At 38.7% G+C, this 16,412-nt stretch overlaps 1 non-coding gene across 1 annotated transcript; it reads right to left on the bottom strand.

Annotated features, from left to right (window-relative positions):
* Positions 1-955: 955 nt before the first annotated feature.
* LOC122422451 lies at positions 956-1,062 on the bottom strand. Its single transcript, XR_006263847.1, has one exon. It is a non-coding gene; the product is annotated as a U6 spliceosomal RNA (small nuclear RNA).
* Between the last annotated feature and the right edge of the window lie 15,350 nt (positions 1,063-16,412).

The raw sequence follows: 16,412 nt of genomic DNA, 5'->3' as shown, positions 1-16,412 counted from the left end.
TCAGGTTGGTAACCTGTTATTTCATTAGAAAAACGTATTTAGTAGTACTTTTCAACTTTAACACAGATTAAAGTGTATATATTGTTGCGACCCTGTGTGTTGTAAAAAAATTTTTTTTTCGTCTCAAATCCTAACTCTTGGCCATTTATGTAATTCTCAAAAATTGTTTTCCTTTCTGCAACAAGGTATTTTGACTACAGATTCGAAATAAGAGTTTTGTTTTGTTTTGTTTTCCTGAAAGTATCCACATGCCTCTTTGTTTCCTCCTTTCCCACACTTTCTGCCTAAGCTGGGACCTGGACTTTCATCAGCCTGTCTCCTCCTATTATTTTCCTGAGAATGTTTCAGAACATGCCTTTGTCCTTCCAGGTAAACTACTAAAGCTGCAACCACTTGTTTTCCCTGGGACTGGCTCCAGCGCATCTTTCACCTCGCCAGTCTTTCTAGGGACACTTTCTCCTCATCTCTTAAACCCTGCACTGTTGCTTGATTTCTAGAGATACACAGGGGAAAAAGCATCCTTTCTTGCATTTTTTTCCCCTAGACGGATAGCTGCCGTCTTATTTCCATTGTTCATCAAATCTCTGCCTATGTGATCACATTTTTTTGGAGATTAATTGAACAGTTTCAATTTACTAAATTTGGAGAAAAGAGAGTAACTTCCACCCAATTTTCTGGCAAATATTTGTATCCAGATAAATAACATGTATGCAAGTTCCATTAGGAAGAATTATTTCTCCCAACTATGATTCTTAGTGGTATTAGTAAGGTTTCTCATTGAAGCTGAAAGTCAGTAAGAAAGAGAATAATTTACATACTCATCTTAATCCAGCCATGAAGTGCCACCTTTCCAGAGGAGGTGATTGTTGTGAGTTCCTATTATAAGTTATTTACCCAACAATTTTCTATAATATTTCAGAGCTTTTTTTTTTTTTTTCTCTTTTTTTTTTTTTAAAAAAATATGGAACGCTTTACGAATTTGCGTGTCATCCTTGCGCAGGGGCCATGCTAATCTTCTCCGTATCGTTCCAATTCTAGTATATGCGCTGCCGAAGCGAGCACTAATATTTCAGAGCTTTAAATTACAGGACAGTATTACATCAATACAATATTTTAAAGATTGTAGTCATTTCTCAATATCCATGGAGGCTTGGTTATAGGACCCCTGCAGATACCAAAATCCACGATACCCAAATTCCTTATGTAAAATGGTGTACTATTTGCATCTAACCTGTACACATCCTCCCATGCACTTTAAACCATCTCTAGATTATTTATAATACCTAATACAATGTAAACACTATGTAAATAGCTGCCAGGTGCAAAGCAAATACATATTTCGCCTTTTGGAACTTTCTGGAATTTTTTATCCAAATATTTTTGAGTTGTGGTTAGTTGAATCAGTGGATGTGAAACCCTCAGATGTGGGACCCAGGGACAGGAGAACTGGCTCTGTGTCTTTCCCTTGTCAGAGGTTCTCATGAGCCCTTCAGTTTGCGTGTGTTGCCTTTAACTTTTCCGTTTCTGAGCTCCATCTTTTCTCTCATAAGAGGTGTACTCTGCTACATGACTTCATCTAAATGCATCCACTACTCAGACCACCCAGGCTGAGGAGAGGGGGTCTCTTGTCTCCCACATCTGACTGGAAGTTCCTTCAAGGCAGAAGCTCACCTCCCAGAGTTAAGCAGCTTGTAGGGTACGTGATAGTTCCTTAATACATGCTGGCTGAATAAATCACGAAATTACTGGAACACATGTTTTAGGAGTTGCTTTTGGATGAGACTTCATTAAGAATTTTTCTGAATGGCTCAAGATTTTGTGATTTAGCTTCTTTTCAAAGGCTGTGACCAGTTTTTTTTTTTTGTTATTTCCAGTTGCATGTATGAATTATGTGTCTGAAATTCCTTTTCTACTCTGCTTGGCTTTGGTGGCATCCCAAGCTTTGAGGTTACTTTGTTGGATTATAATACTTTATCTCATTCTTGGTCTGGATCTTCCATCTCGGACGCTGACGTGAAAAACAAAATTCCTTTCGCTTACGTTTCTCTGTCATGTTTTGCTGGGCTCATATCAAGTGTCAGCCCACACCCTGCGGAGATGACCAAAGGTTCTGTGATAGATGCCAGGGCGGTGGTATATTTACCACAGACTAGTTTGGGGGCATTCCAGTGAGGGAAACAGCTTTTTTTTTTTTTTCCTGTTTTGAGTTCCAAGATCTTTTAGCAAATTAAGCCAGTATGTCTCTGCATTGTGTTTTCTATTATTTCTGGGCAGGAATCATTACTGATGTGTGATTCCCTTCAGTACCAGGACTCCTAACAGTTGGCCAATGTGCAGCCATAGGTACAACAGTTGATAACTTTCATATGTGTTTCCTTGTTTTTCTTCTTTATGTTTTCCCTTTATGGACTTTCTCTTGGAGAATTTCTAAGTTGTTCTTGTTCTTTATTATTTTTTTTATTATGACACCTACTGATAGATGTTGCCAGGTCAAGCTCTTAGGATGGTGGATGGTCCCCTTGGGCCTCCTGAGAGTGACATATTGTTATCATCTGCTTTGGGGCAGTAGGAATAGTGAGGCAGCTCCAGCAAAGTTCTTATATTTGTTTTCTTCCTAGCACCTTGAAAAGAAGAAAATCATCTCAGTTTGCCTCCATGTGCTTCATATGCTAAGTCACTTCCGTAATGTCTAGTACTTTGTGACCCTCTGGACAGTAGCCTGCCAGGCTCCTTTATCCCTGGGATTCTCTGGGCAAGAATACTGGAGTGGGTTGCTATGCCCTTCTCCATGGGATCTTCCCGTCTCAGGGACCCAATCTGCATCTCTTTTGTCTCCTGCATTGGCAGGTGAGTTCTTTACTACTAGTGCCACCTGCGAAGCCCAGCCATCTCAGTTTGGCTCTATAGATGATGATAATGTTGGACAGGATCTTTCCCTTCTTAAGAGCTATATTTTTAAGTAGTGGTAGATGACAGCAGTGAAAACAATTATTTGCTGCATGCTAATTCTGTGCCAGGCAATGTTTAATGTGTTTTATATACATCTTTCAGTTTATCCCCTTGGCAACCATGTGAGTTAAGTATCATTCACTAAGTTTCTCCAGAGGTCTCTGGTTGATCTTCTTGTCTGCTTGCTACCCTGGTATTTCCTGCCTATCTCTGCCACATGCTGGTGTAATATGTAAAGCAATGTAATAATATGTAATATATGCAACATGTTATTACATAATGTGCCCTTTTCTGAGCCTTAATGTTAAAATAATTTTCTCTTCTTAAAACATTGTGTTTATCATGTGCCCTATTGATGGATGAAGATCAAGAGGAGGATTATAACAGCTATTCATATTATTTAACTTTCCTACTCAGTGGTTTTGCTGCTACCTGTAAATCCTGTAAGTCCCCAAGATGGCAAAGGGAAGATGTGAAATGGCATGTGGAGCAGTTTCTCTTCTGTTTCTCTCCTGAGCATGTCATCTTCCTGAATTTCATTACTCTTGTTTCTTCTCACTCCTTTCATTCCAGCCCTAACCCTCAAGTTCACATGTACCAGACTCGAGAGCTACACATTTCTCTACATGTCTTTTAAACACATGACTTGCTATGAATAGTCTTGGCTAGTTGCTAAAGAATCTGAAGAACAGAGCAGTGAAATGACTTGCCAAGTTTATAGAAATATGTCAGAGAACTATGTGAGCAGTCGAGCTTATCCTTCTTGAGGCCTTGCTCAAATCTGTGGACTCTTCCCCGAGTCCCCCCTCCACTTTCTCTGAAGGCAGTTTTACTCCCTCCTGGCCCTGTTATCTCACGTCACTTTATATATCCCTCAGCACGGCATATATCTCAGGATATTGTGACTGGAGGTTTGTTTCCCTTCCCTGTTCGATCATGAAACCCTTTATAGCAAACACTGTTCCATTTATCCACGCGTCCCCCGGGCCTAGAATAGCACTTGGCATGTTGTCGCTGTCAGACAAGAATCCACTTGGGGAATGACTGTATCCATGCTGCACCGTTGGCCGCCATTTTAATTCTCATTCCTCGAGGTACTCCTTCACACGGATCCTGTTGTTTAGTGGGTGATCATATAGAAGAGTCGTCCTATTGACTCAGAAAAATATATGAGGCAATGTGGGGTTCAACAACAGAAATTTCATAACAAAGATTCCATTTTCAAGTTAAAAACTCTGAGTTAAAACAGACCTAATCCACTTATGGAAGCTCATTTGTATAAACTATGAATGAGTTTAAACACAGAGGTCAAATTTCAAAATAAAATTTCAGTATCATGGTCAAGGTCTTCTCAAGGCAGTCAGGGTTTTGTGTATTTGCACACAAACACATACACACATGTGTTTGTGCTGCTTAAGGTCATTTTTGGTAGTTATATAAGCTTTAATTTACATATGAAACATTACTTTACCAAATTGTTTACATCCATGGATTTCCGACATCATTCAGTCTGACCTGGAGTAAATTCCTCCATGTAAGCTCAGAAGGAGACACACCTCTATCCCAGATTTTAACTCACAAGCAGAAGTAAGTTATCAAAGGAATTGGGAGAAAAGAAAAAGAGAAATAGCTATGTTTCTAATAGAAGAAAGAAGGCAAACACTGATTTAATCAATGGATTCACTTTTAAGTAAGAGAACAGATGTTTTCTGTTAAGTCCCTGGTGAAAATTCAGTAGGCGCCAGTGATACTCTGGGACCAGTGGCTTCTGATAAAGTTTGAAATGCAGGTCTGGGCTGTTCTTGCTGAATGAGCTTTTGCATAGCAGGCCTGTCCCTGTGGTGAGATTTTTCTCCTGGGTTCTCTCTTCTTTATGCATTCATGGGCTCTCTCTTCCACTGTCCATTCACTTATGTTTTTTACCCCTTAGAGTAGGCAATAGCATTACATTTGTATATGGTTGTGCTCTCTGAAAATATTAGCTGTCAAGAATTTAAGTTTCTACCCAGAAGTATCTATTTGAATCTTGCATTTTTCAGGCCCCGTAGTGTTTTCCAATCTTACCTGGGTTATGGGCTGCCCTCTGAGCAGTGGGGTTTGAAGAGCGGTTGAGGTGTTAGTTTCCCTGATGCTGTCTTGTAACCTGTGCTATGGAAACGTTAACCAGAACTCCCCTCACCAAAACTTCAAAGGGTTCCTCCAAATAGTTCTAAGATTCTACATTCCCCCCAAATGCCAGCTTTTCTTTTTCAGTTTCTTGAAAATTGCTTGCAGTAATATGAGCCTTTTCCTTCTCATAAACACTCCAATTATGTTAATATTCTTGGAATTTCTTTGCCAAACACAATTCGTTATTACGATTTCAAGTAATACATCATCTTCTTTGCCCTTTTCTTGCTCATGCAGCCATCATCTCATCTAGCATTTGACAGACAACACTGCTGGGCTGGAAAATCCTTGTGATCAGAGAATGCTTTATACCATCTTAGATCTGGCTCCTGCTACACAGTGGGAGTGCAGGAGCTGTTTGTTGAATGAAGCCAGGTATCTCCTTTATAATTATTTATTGGAAGGCATGTGTTGGCAGACCATTATAAAATTCCCACTGAGGAAATCAAATAGCCAAATAACCAAAGTAATCTGTTCCTTGCTCATATTTCCCATAATGAGTTCTCCCCTTCTCACCTATGCATTTTGTATCATCTGATAATCTTGGTGTATAGCTCCATTTGCTTACAATTAGTCTGTTCTGACACACAAGTATAAGAATATCTAGAACTACACAGTGGCTGTTTTGTTAAATAAACTAGTCTTAAAAACTGGGATCGTAGCATTAGCAGGCTAAAAAAAATTTACAATCTAGTAATTTCCATTTTATGAGAGATAGAATAAATGACCATTTCCCAATACCTCTTTGGTGTACACGGACACCTAGTTGGAATAGCATCTCATTGATTGACCAAATTAAGTGGAGGGGATGATAGAAAAGGATAGTATTGACACATGGAAACTCTTCCACGATTCCTTTCCCAGTGGAGCTGTATTGGATCTCTTCTGTTTCTCACCCTTCAGTATCATCGTTTATCCTGTTCCTCAAACTAAAACATCTGCAGTAGGAGCAGGAGAGTGTTTCCAAGGCAGGAGCCTGAGGAATGCTTGTTTGAATGGAGCTGACTTCTTACCCTCCCCAAGGGGCAGAGGTGTTGATAGTTTCCATCAGTAATGACCTCATAGGAAAGCCTTGTGCATCTCCAAAGCCACCACCCCAGCTGGCACTGATTCAGGAGAAGCTGGAGCCTGAGCCTAGGTGATCATTGAGACAGAGCTATGCTGTCTCCTTCTGGGTGATCTGTTGGCCCCTTTCTAAACAAAGATTGGGAAGAAGCACAAAGAAAACTTGTTTAAAACAGTATCTGTCCTCTAGAATGAGAGCATCCAATTTCCCAGCCTTAAAGTATTGAATGTGCTTTATTTGGAAATACTGCAATAACTTTCCTTCTTCTTAATAAAACCCCATAATTAATTACTCAGTTCATGCAATCGCTCATGAATCAACCCAGATGTGGTGAGTACCTGCCATGAGGTAAGTACTGGTGAAAGATAGTGGGAGTGAAAGTCTTAGTCACTCAGTTGTGTCCTAGTCTTTGTGACCCTATGGCCTATAGCCAGCCAGGCTCCTCTGTCCATGGGATTCTCCAAGCAAGCATGCTGGAGCGGGTAGCCATTCCCCTCTCCAGGAGATCCTCCTGACCCAGGGATGGAACCTGGGTCTCCTGCATTGCAGGAGGCCACCAGGGAAGTCCTTGTGAGACAACAGGAATACCATGGAGAGCAAAACCAGAGTCAGCCTGCCCTCGTGAAGCCCTTAGTCTGTCAGAGAGATGTGTGTGTGTGTGTGTTGGTCGCAAGTCATGTCTGTCTCTTTGCTACCCCATGGACTATAGCCCAGCAGGCTCCTCTGTCCATGGAATTCTTCAGGCAAGAATACTGGAATGGATTGCCATTCCCTTCTCTCGAGGATTTTCCTGACCCAGGGATCGAACCCAGGTCTCCTGCATTGCAGGAGGTTTAGTCTTTACCATCTGAGCCACCAGGGAAGCAGAAGGATGGGGCTCAGTCAAGGAGTCACACAGTTGTAGAAACGGAGGTCAGTTCTCTGAAGGGAGAGAATGTTGTCCTAAGAAAGTACATAAGAACAGATTTCATATAGTTTGGGGTCAGGAGAGGATACAGTTTTAGTTACAGCCTTTGAAGCAGAATGGAAGTTCCTGGGTAGAAGGGTGGGGAGCAGAGCTTTTCAGGCGTGGAGAGCAGCATGGGCAGTGGGGGCTTGTTCAAGAAGCGGAGTGGAATATTCCAGAAAATGTGCAAACATGGTTCAAATGCGTCTTGAAGAACAGGCAGATGCAGACCACGAAGAGTCTCTCTGTCTCTGTCCTCCTTTTACAACCTGGCTGTGGGTTTCACCTCCTCTCCATTGACTGGATGAGCATGCAATCATACTGAGTCTTTGCTTCTTTCAAGCACAGTGTAAGGACACAGGTCCCTGGACACAGGAATCTCCAGAAGGAATAATTATGCCTTTCATGGAAGTGAGGAATGCTAGGACTAGACAGAAAATCTAGTCCCTGGGCTTCATCATCTGTCTTCCTACCATTGAGCCAATCCTGGGTAAGAATGACTCTAGAAAGGGGACTTCATATTCTTTCCAGCAAGAAAGCTATAGCTTCCACCTTTGCTCCAACTAATTTAATACCCTGCCTTGTGAGCAACTAACTGAAGTTTCTTTTGTGACATTATCAGTAGAAAGAGAGACCAACTGTTCAAGGTCAGTCATTTTTCATTCCTTCGTGTAGTTACTGAGTCTCCTGCTCGCTACACTGTTAAATGGAGCTAAACTGCTTTCTGAATAGAGTTGCATCTTCAACTGAGCTATATGTGCCCTCCAGAACCTAGGATTCTAAGCTTATCTTTCATTCTTGACCCTCTTTCTTAAGCTGTCACTGCTGTTGAAGTTTCTTCTGCAACATGCAAAACTGACCATATGGCTTCCTTGCTGAAAGTCATTCAAAGACTTTTCTTCATTAACTAGAAGATAGTCGAAAGACTTAGGAGAATGTTTTAAGTTGTTTATCATCTGGCTCTGCTCTGTAATTTACCTTTATCTTCTTACACTCTAGTTCACTGACTGTGTGTTTTACCTCCAATCTGAGCCACTTCCTGGTCCCAGAACTGTCAGGCTATTCCCAGCTTGAGCCTTTGCTGATGCCACAAGTGAGTTTTCAGTTGTTTTTTCTAGGTGAACTCTGCATACGTGATGCTCAGTTGCTCAACCATGCCTGACTCTTTTGCAACCCCATGGACTGTAGCCTGCCAGTCCTGCATGGGAATCTGTCCATGGGATTCTCCAGGCAAGAATACCGGAATGGGTTGCCATTTCCTCCTCCAGGGGATCTTCCTGACCTCGGGATTGAACCTGTGTCTCCTGTGTCTCTTGCATTGGCAGGCTGATTCTTTTCCACTGAGCCACCTGGGATTCTCAGGTAAACTCTGACCTGCTGGCAAAGATTGTTTACCACTGCTTCTTTTCAGAAACCATTTGTGGCTCAGGGTCAATTTTCTTTATCTCTATTTGTAAGCTTCGAGAGCACTAAGAAAACAGTTTGTTGTAATTACTTTTCTGTGTTTTTTCATCAGCTGGATTCTGAAGGGAGGCATCTTGTTAGTATCCCCACCACTTAACATGGTGCCTTGAACATGGTTTTTGCTCAGTAAATACTTAATGAAAAAAAAATGCATTGATTTAAGATACTAATGGTGCTAACCACAAGACAGGGAAAAAAAAAAAAAACCCAAAACTTTCCTAAAGACACAGAAACAATGGGAAAGTTAACTTCTCTTAGAAGTTCTAGAAAGGTAATAATTCACTCTCAGAACTGTATACCATTTCTGTGATAGATGTTTGTAAGTGAAGCGATCAATAAATTGACTGCAAAAATATACCTAAATCTTCACTCTTCCCTGTATGCACAACCTTTGCAATAAAACTTTTCAGCCCCTTCCATTAAGAGGTGGAGTCTGTTTTCCCATCCTTTGAATCTGGGTGGGTCTCATGACTTTTTTCAGCCAATAGAAAGTTGTGGAAATGACTGTAACCCAGTCTTGAGCCTAGACTTCCAGTGGCCTTGCATGATTCTGCTGTCTGTCTCTTGGAACCCTGTACTGCATGAGAACAAAGTCTGTTCTGATGGAGGATGTGAGGCTAGGTGGTACAAAAATGAATTGTCCCAGCTGAGGTTTCCCTAGAGCACACAGTTCTCAATAGACTTGCTAGTAGGCTGCACATGGCTCTGCAAGCAAAGACCACTCAGCTGCGTCCACCATAAACTGTAACCAGCAGAATCATAAGCTAAATAAATGGTTCTTTTATGCCACTGAATTTCAGAATACTGTTATAAAAATGTTTCTCAGTAGTAATCTATTTGTCTTATTTCATAATTTATTTTCTATTCATAAAGTATTTATTGAGTACATTCTGCAGATCAGTGTTTTAGGTTTTAGTGGGACACCTGGGTAAATAAGATATAGTCCTTGTCTATAAAGGAATGTGATAAAAATTCCTAGGAGGAAAGTGAAAACAAATGTATACACAGGCAACGATGCCACGTTTAGCACAAAATTCCAAATAGGTGTGATAGTTAGTGCAGCCTTAAGATCCCATTTCCTAACGGGCTGATATTTAAGTATCTTCCAACATGAGAAGACAGTATGGAGTGACCTGCGGGCAGAGGAAACTTTTGAAGTCAGCTGCCGGTAGAATGGTCTGATGGTCTTTGCTGAAAGCCATAGACCACCTCAGCTGCCCAGTGTCATCTCATACTGAGGCTAGGAGTGGGACCTATCAATAAAATGCTGTCTTTTATCATGATACATAATTGGAAAAATATTTCACAGAATAATCAAATTAGAATGTATAATAAAATTTTAATACAGTAAAGCTTTTGTAAAGCCTCCATCACTGTGAATTTCATTTTGAGTTGATTCGTGTGTGAATTCTGACTTTTTGCTTGAGGAGATACTGACTGATATGGAAAATGACTAAATTTCCAACAACCACCAAATAGCTCAGGATATCCCCCATACTGGGATGTTCTAAGAATGGTCTTCAGTAATCAACATTTTTCCCCTAGAGCAAATTGAACATGTAGTTGGGACTCAAAAATAATTGTTGAGTTGAAGTAACTTAAAAACTTTCCTCTTTGTTAGAAACAAAAGAATGACATTTCTTCAAGGAAGACATACGAAGAGTCGACAGACACTTGAAATGATGCTCAGCATCACTAATTATGCAAATCAAAATGACAGTGAAGTATCTCCTCACAGCAGTCAGAATGTCCATCATCAGAAAGTCTACAAGTAATAACAAATAATGCTGGAGACAGTATGGAAAAAAGAGAAGCCTCCTACATGGTTGGTGAGCATGTAAATTGCTATAACCATCAAGGAAAGCTCTAGTTTGAAAAGACATGCACCCCAGTGTTCATTGCAGCACTATTTACAATAGCCAAGCCGTGGAAAGAATCCAAGTGCCCATCAACAGATGACTTGACGAAGATGTGGCCTATTACTCAGCCACTGAAAAGAATGAGATACATCCATTTGCAGCAACATGCATAAGCTTAAAGAGTATCATACTAAGTGAAGTATTCCAACTGAGAAGGACACATATTATATGACATCTCTTATGTGTGGATCTAAAAAACAATACAAATGAATCTATTAATATGTACAGAACAGGGACAGATTCACAGACAACGAAAGGGGAGAGAAAAGGAAAGGAAGCCTAAATTAGGACTATGAAGTTAGTAGATACAAACTACTGTCTATAAAGTAGATAAGCAACAAGGATTTGCTATATAGTACAGGGTACTATATTCAGTATCTTTTAATAATTTGTAATGTAAAATAATATGATAAGAGAATTTATAACTAAATCACTTTGCTATACACCCGAAACTAACACAATGTTTTAAATCAAGTATACTTCAATTTAAAAAGAAAGAATGAACATTTGATGGTTTTGTGTTTCAGTAATTTCTTGTTGTATCCAGATGATTAGAGAATGGAATATTCTGGCTTAATTAAATGATCTATCAAAAGATTAATTTTTATATATTTGTAGTTTATCTGATAAAAAGAATTCAGTAGAAATACTAACACTAAAATAAGAGTCATTTGACTTTGTATAACAGTCTTCGAACTGCATTGAATAATACTATAAGCAACATATTTTGGGGATTTCTGGATGTTTATATTCTGTATAGTCATGAGTTTCCTACAAAAAAAAAATACTGTCACTTATAGTATTATGCCCATACAACCAGAAGTCAAACTATAAACAATCCTGAATTTTTCACTTTTATTGCTTTACATGGCAGCACATGGTGTTTAATTGTCAAAAAGGGAAGTTAACATATAATGTAGAATGCTTCTTCCTGTATTGAAAAGAATTAATCTTCTCCAGATGTATAACAAACCTATATGCTTTTCTATTTTGTCAGTAACCATACATACCACAAATATCAGATATTTTTTCAAAATTCATTTGGAATTAAAATAGTCTAACAGAAAAAGAGTTTAAATAGAATTTAGCAGAAAGTCAAGTCAAATTATACATATTCAGCTTGAAACTCAGGCCAAAGCAAAGAGATTTACACCATTGCAGTGTGGATTTGCAATAAAGATATTTTAGTGAGGTAGATGAAGCCAGGTATCAAGGAGTATTTACGTTATTTTGTACAAAATATTTAGGATGAAAAATGTGGGCACTATATTAAAATTAGTTGATCGAGTAAGGTTCCAGGAGGCACCAAGTTTTGTTTTGTTAAGAACAGTTATTATTTCTGTTTTCAAGCTTGGGTAAATCAGAGACAGCTGGAAATTTCATTCAGCCAACCAACTAACCAATGAGTAGCTATGAACTATCAATGAACTATGTTGCAAAGATGTCTAACACTCTGCGTACTTCCTTATCTTGCACTCAATTAATAGTATTGAAGTCCAGCTGAATGAAATAGAATCTGTGACTTAGCCACTTAGTAACTCTGTGTCTTAGGGTAGTTCCTTTTGCCTCTCTAGGGCTGTAAGAGGTGGCTACATTATGAGCTATAAAATTCTAATTCTTCTTGGGACCCGCAAATCATCAAAGTCAAAACATGGTCTTTAGTTTCTTCAGGAACAAGTATCATTTTAAGGCAATAAAGGAAATAACCTACACATCTGCTGGACTGTACACTTGTTCCATTTATTAGTACTTCACCAAGCGTGACCTTGAGGACAGATGAGTCCTCAAGAAACAATGGATTTTTGGGTGTCTTGTGATTCATTTCTCTTAGCACTTAGAGTACTGTCAGACCTGATTTCAACAACCTAGAGTGGCTTCTCTGGCTTCTGCTCTCTACAGGGGTCACGTGGTCTAGGTATTGAGTGGTTAGAGCTGGCACTGATGTTGCTTATGCATGTGGTTCCTAAGGTTTTAATTAGTGTTATTTAATAGGTATACTACGTAGTGAATATGATGTGAGCTTATCTCTTTGAAAAAATTCCTGGGAAGCTGTTGGAATATAATGCTGGTATGATTATCATGCTATGGCAAACACTGAACAACACCCCTCCCCCCACCCCATGAGATCATAAATAAACAGAGGATTTTCTAAAGTGACATTTAAGATATGCATTTGTCTCATGTGTTTAATTTAGTCTTTATGATAAAGTGCTTCCCCATTAGCTCAGAGGTGAAGAATTAGCCTGCAGTGCAGGAGTTGTAGGAGATGCAGGTTCGCTCCCTGGGTCAGGAAGATCCCCTGGAGGAGGGCATGGCAACCCACTCCAGTATTCTTGCCTGGAGAATCCCATGGACAGAGGAGCCTGGCAGGCTATATAGTCCATGGGGTTGCAAAGAGTCAGACACGACTGAAGTGACTTAACCCAGGTAAGTAAAGTAGGTGTGATCACCCCATTTTACAGGAGAGGAAAAATTGAGAGATTATTGCTCATTCATTCGTTTTTCAACACATATTTGTCAAATGCCTCTTCAGACACTGTTCTAGCTTTGGGGAACAAGCACTAGGGGGTGTTGAGGGAACAGGATTTTTGCATCCATAGAGTTACATTCTGGGGAATATTTGTGGTCAGGTGATAACTAGCACTAAACAAGTAACAAGTGCACAAATAAATAATTTTCAATACTGTTAAGTTTATGAAGACAGTACAAGATAATGGGATAGACTGGCTGGGAGGGGAACATAATTGGAGTTGGGGGGCGGGGGGACCAGGGAGCACCTCTCTGAAAAGGTGAGTTGGGATCCAGTTTGTCTCAGTGGAGTAACTAAGATTTTAACTTAGGACTCTCCTGGTGCTAGATACTCTAATAATAACTTTCTTTTAATAACTCTTGGTTTAAACACTAAAATACTAAAAAGTCTATATTAATAACAGAAAAATTTAAAAAGTCTAAGTACCAATATCTTTTTTCCTCTTGAGATTGTTAGGGTCAAATTTAGAATGAAAGGAATGTAAAATCTGTGAAGAGTTATGTAGGCTACAGCTTTCTTCTTATGTGTCCTTGCAGTCTGGCATGGGATGCATGCTGAGAGACTAAAAGAGAAAAGGAATGAAACATATATGCTATATTTTGGTTTAAGAAATGAGGAGTATGGTGATGTAGCCATAAATAAAATATGATCATATTTATTCTTTTTCTGCCCCCAATATCTTGAGGAAATAACCTTCTGAAGATGAACATCAGAATCATCAAAAATCCACTGCCGTGAAAATGATGGTTAATATTTTGGCATATTTTTTTCTAAGATTGTTTTATATGCATTTCTAAATAAACTAACTTTAGATTTGAATATAGACTTTTAAAATTTTTACTAACATTACATTATTAGTCATAGGTTATTTAAACTTCATGAAACATAATTTGTAATGGCCCCAGAATAGTTCATCATATGGCTATGCACTAACGTTTTTAACCATTCCCCTGTGTTGAGCATATAACTTCATCCAATTTTTTTTTGCATCCTAAATAATACTGAAATGATCCTTACACATATTTCTATGTTTGTTTGCTTCATAATGTCCTTTGGATAGCTTTCTAGAGTGAAAGCACTGTCAAAAATAGGAAATTTCATTCAGAAAATTCCTGGGAAAATGTTGCTAGGTAATTTCAGGCTGTCTTGCAAAGCCACGTTTGATGTCCTATTTCACCACTTTTGAGTACTGACTTACAAGTGAAAGTTCTGACTTAGAAATGAAAGTCCCAGTGGGAGCCAATGGTCTAAACTTATCAAGTCTGATAGTTATTTGTCCAATATTCTGTTAATCAAAACTTATTTTCACCAGAATTTGAGTCCATGTCCAATGATAACTGATACTCACAGAATAATACTGAGACACTGAAAAATCTTAATCATCAAAAATGAAAAACTTATGTTCAGAAGAGCTTTGTATTATGTATTTATAAAATTATATGTTACTTATATAGGATTGTATTTAAATTTTCTAAACCTTAAAAAAATAGCAGTTCTTTTATGCTTGTATGTTACTTTTTAGTTAATCATAATAGCCCAGTCCCTAAAGTCAGGTTTAACAACAGAGTTTATTACATAATATAACACAATTTGTTCCTAGTTAATTAAGTAAATAGTAGTGTTAGGTGAGTCATACACTCATTCTGTGCTGTTTTACTTTCCTCAAATAAACTTTTCTCAATTTTATTTAAACCATTCTCTATGTATATTGAAGTCTGTCAGAATAGCCATGAAGCCCATCAGATGGCCTTAAGGGATTAGCAAATTATAATTTAGCTGAAAAATGACAATTTTAGCAGATCAGTGTTCCCCTCTGGGGGCTAAAAAATATGCATCGACTACACTAAGAAGAGAGATGTTTATTTGAAACTTATCCAAACAATCTAAAGCCCCTAGGTGGAAATCTTGAAGAAAAGGGATTTTCCATAGATTCTAACTTTCCTCTTTCTCACTTTTAGATATTCAAGGAACATAGAATTAAATAGCCCATCTGGCTTTGTTGCCTGGGGTAGAAGGGAAAGGGAAAGAAAGAGACAGAGAAACTCAGTAAGAAAGAACTTGAATTTGACTGAAACTTAAATCCAAGAAAGGGAAGAATAATGTACTTTAAATGAGGTATATTGGAATAATTTTTGATTATAAGAAAATTTAAGTAAATGAAATTGAAGTTTATATAAATAATGAAATAAATGCAAGCATAAACTACCCAGTATCACCTTCATCTTTATCCATTTGCTTTAGGCAATACTAAACGTATCTATTTCACTCAATGAGCTTATCTCTAAGTATAGCTATAGGAGAAATGATTTCCTTTAAAACAGCTAATTTTACAGTCAAAATATCTCTTAAAGCTCAAGTTGAACAGAAGCTCAGTTCTTATTAAGGTAGGACATACCATGTGGTGGAATAACTACTGAAGTGGGATTTTGAGCTTTTCCACTTACTGATCTGGGACTTCAGAAAAGTCAAATCACATTTCTGGACCCATTGTCTCCCTCTCGTTAAAACAATAGTATTGGAATGCTAATTTATCTCTTAGGTCACTTCTACTACCTACCCCTTAAAAAATGAAAACCCTAAATTTTATAGGTACCTGATGGATCTTTTTCTCTATCATTATTCTGATTTTTCCCTCCTTCCCTCTATTTTTTTAAATTTACAATTGTAGGTGTGTTTGACTGCTCTATTAGAGGTATAAAAATAAATTAAACTTATGAATCATTTTGTCCTTAATTTCCAATTTACTAGCGAATAAAGATAGTCTTTGTTTCTTTTCTGTTTTCACATAATGGCTAATTGTTTTTCTGTGCACAGAGGAATTCCTAGCTCTGTTTTTAACTGACTGGCCAACATCTTTACACACTCCCCATGGAACATTGTAAATAAGATAAACAGATGCATATGTTAGATCATTGAATCTCCATTGTTTAGTCTGTATGTGTGAGGCCTGAGGTTATGTATCCAGGTTCTAAATCTTTGAGAGGTCAGAGTCATTATCCTCTGCTTCTTAGAGTTATTCTATCAAGCTCAACAAACCACCCCTTTCTGAGTGCCATTGTCAGCTGGGGGAACTAATCATGGTAAAAGTGAAAGTGTTAGTCACTCAGCCCTGTCTCTTTGCAGCCCCATGAACTGTAGCCCACCAGGCTCCTCCGTCCATGGGATTCTCCAGGCAAGAATACTGGAGTGGGTTGCCATTCCCTTCTCCAGGGGACCTTCCTGACCCAGGGGATCGAACCCGGGCCTCCCACATTGCAGGCAGATTCTTTACCTCTGAGCCACCAGGGAAGCACAGATCATAGTAAAAGAAAAAAAAAAGTTGTAAACATGATCTCACCGGACACTTGGCGCTGACAACATCAAGAACTG

This window comes from Cervus canadensis, chromosome 19, assembly GCF_019320065.1.
Source record: "Cervus canadensis isolate Bull #8, Minnesota chromosome 19, ASM1932006v1, whole genome shotgun sequence".
NCBI lineage: Eukaryota > Metazoa > Chordata > Mammalia > Artiodactyla > Cervidae > Cervus > Cervus canadensis.
The sequence above is the reverse complement of the archived record's forward strand: the minus strand, read 5'-3'. Positions and strand labels throughout refer to the sequence as shown.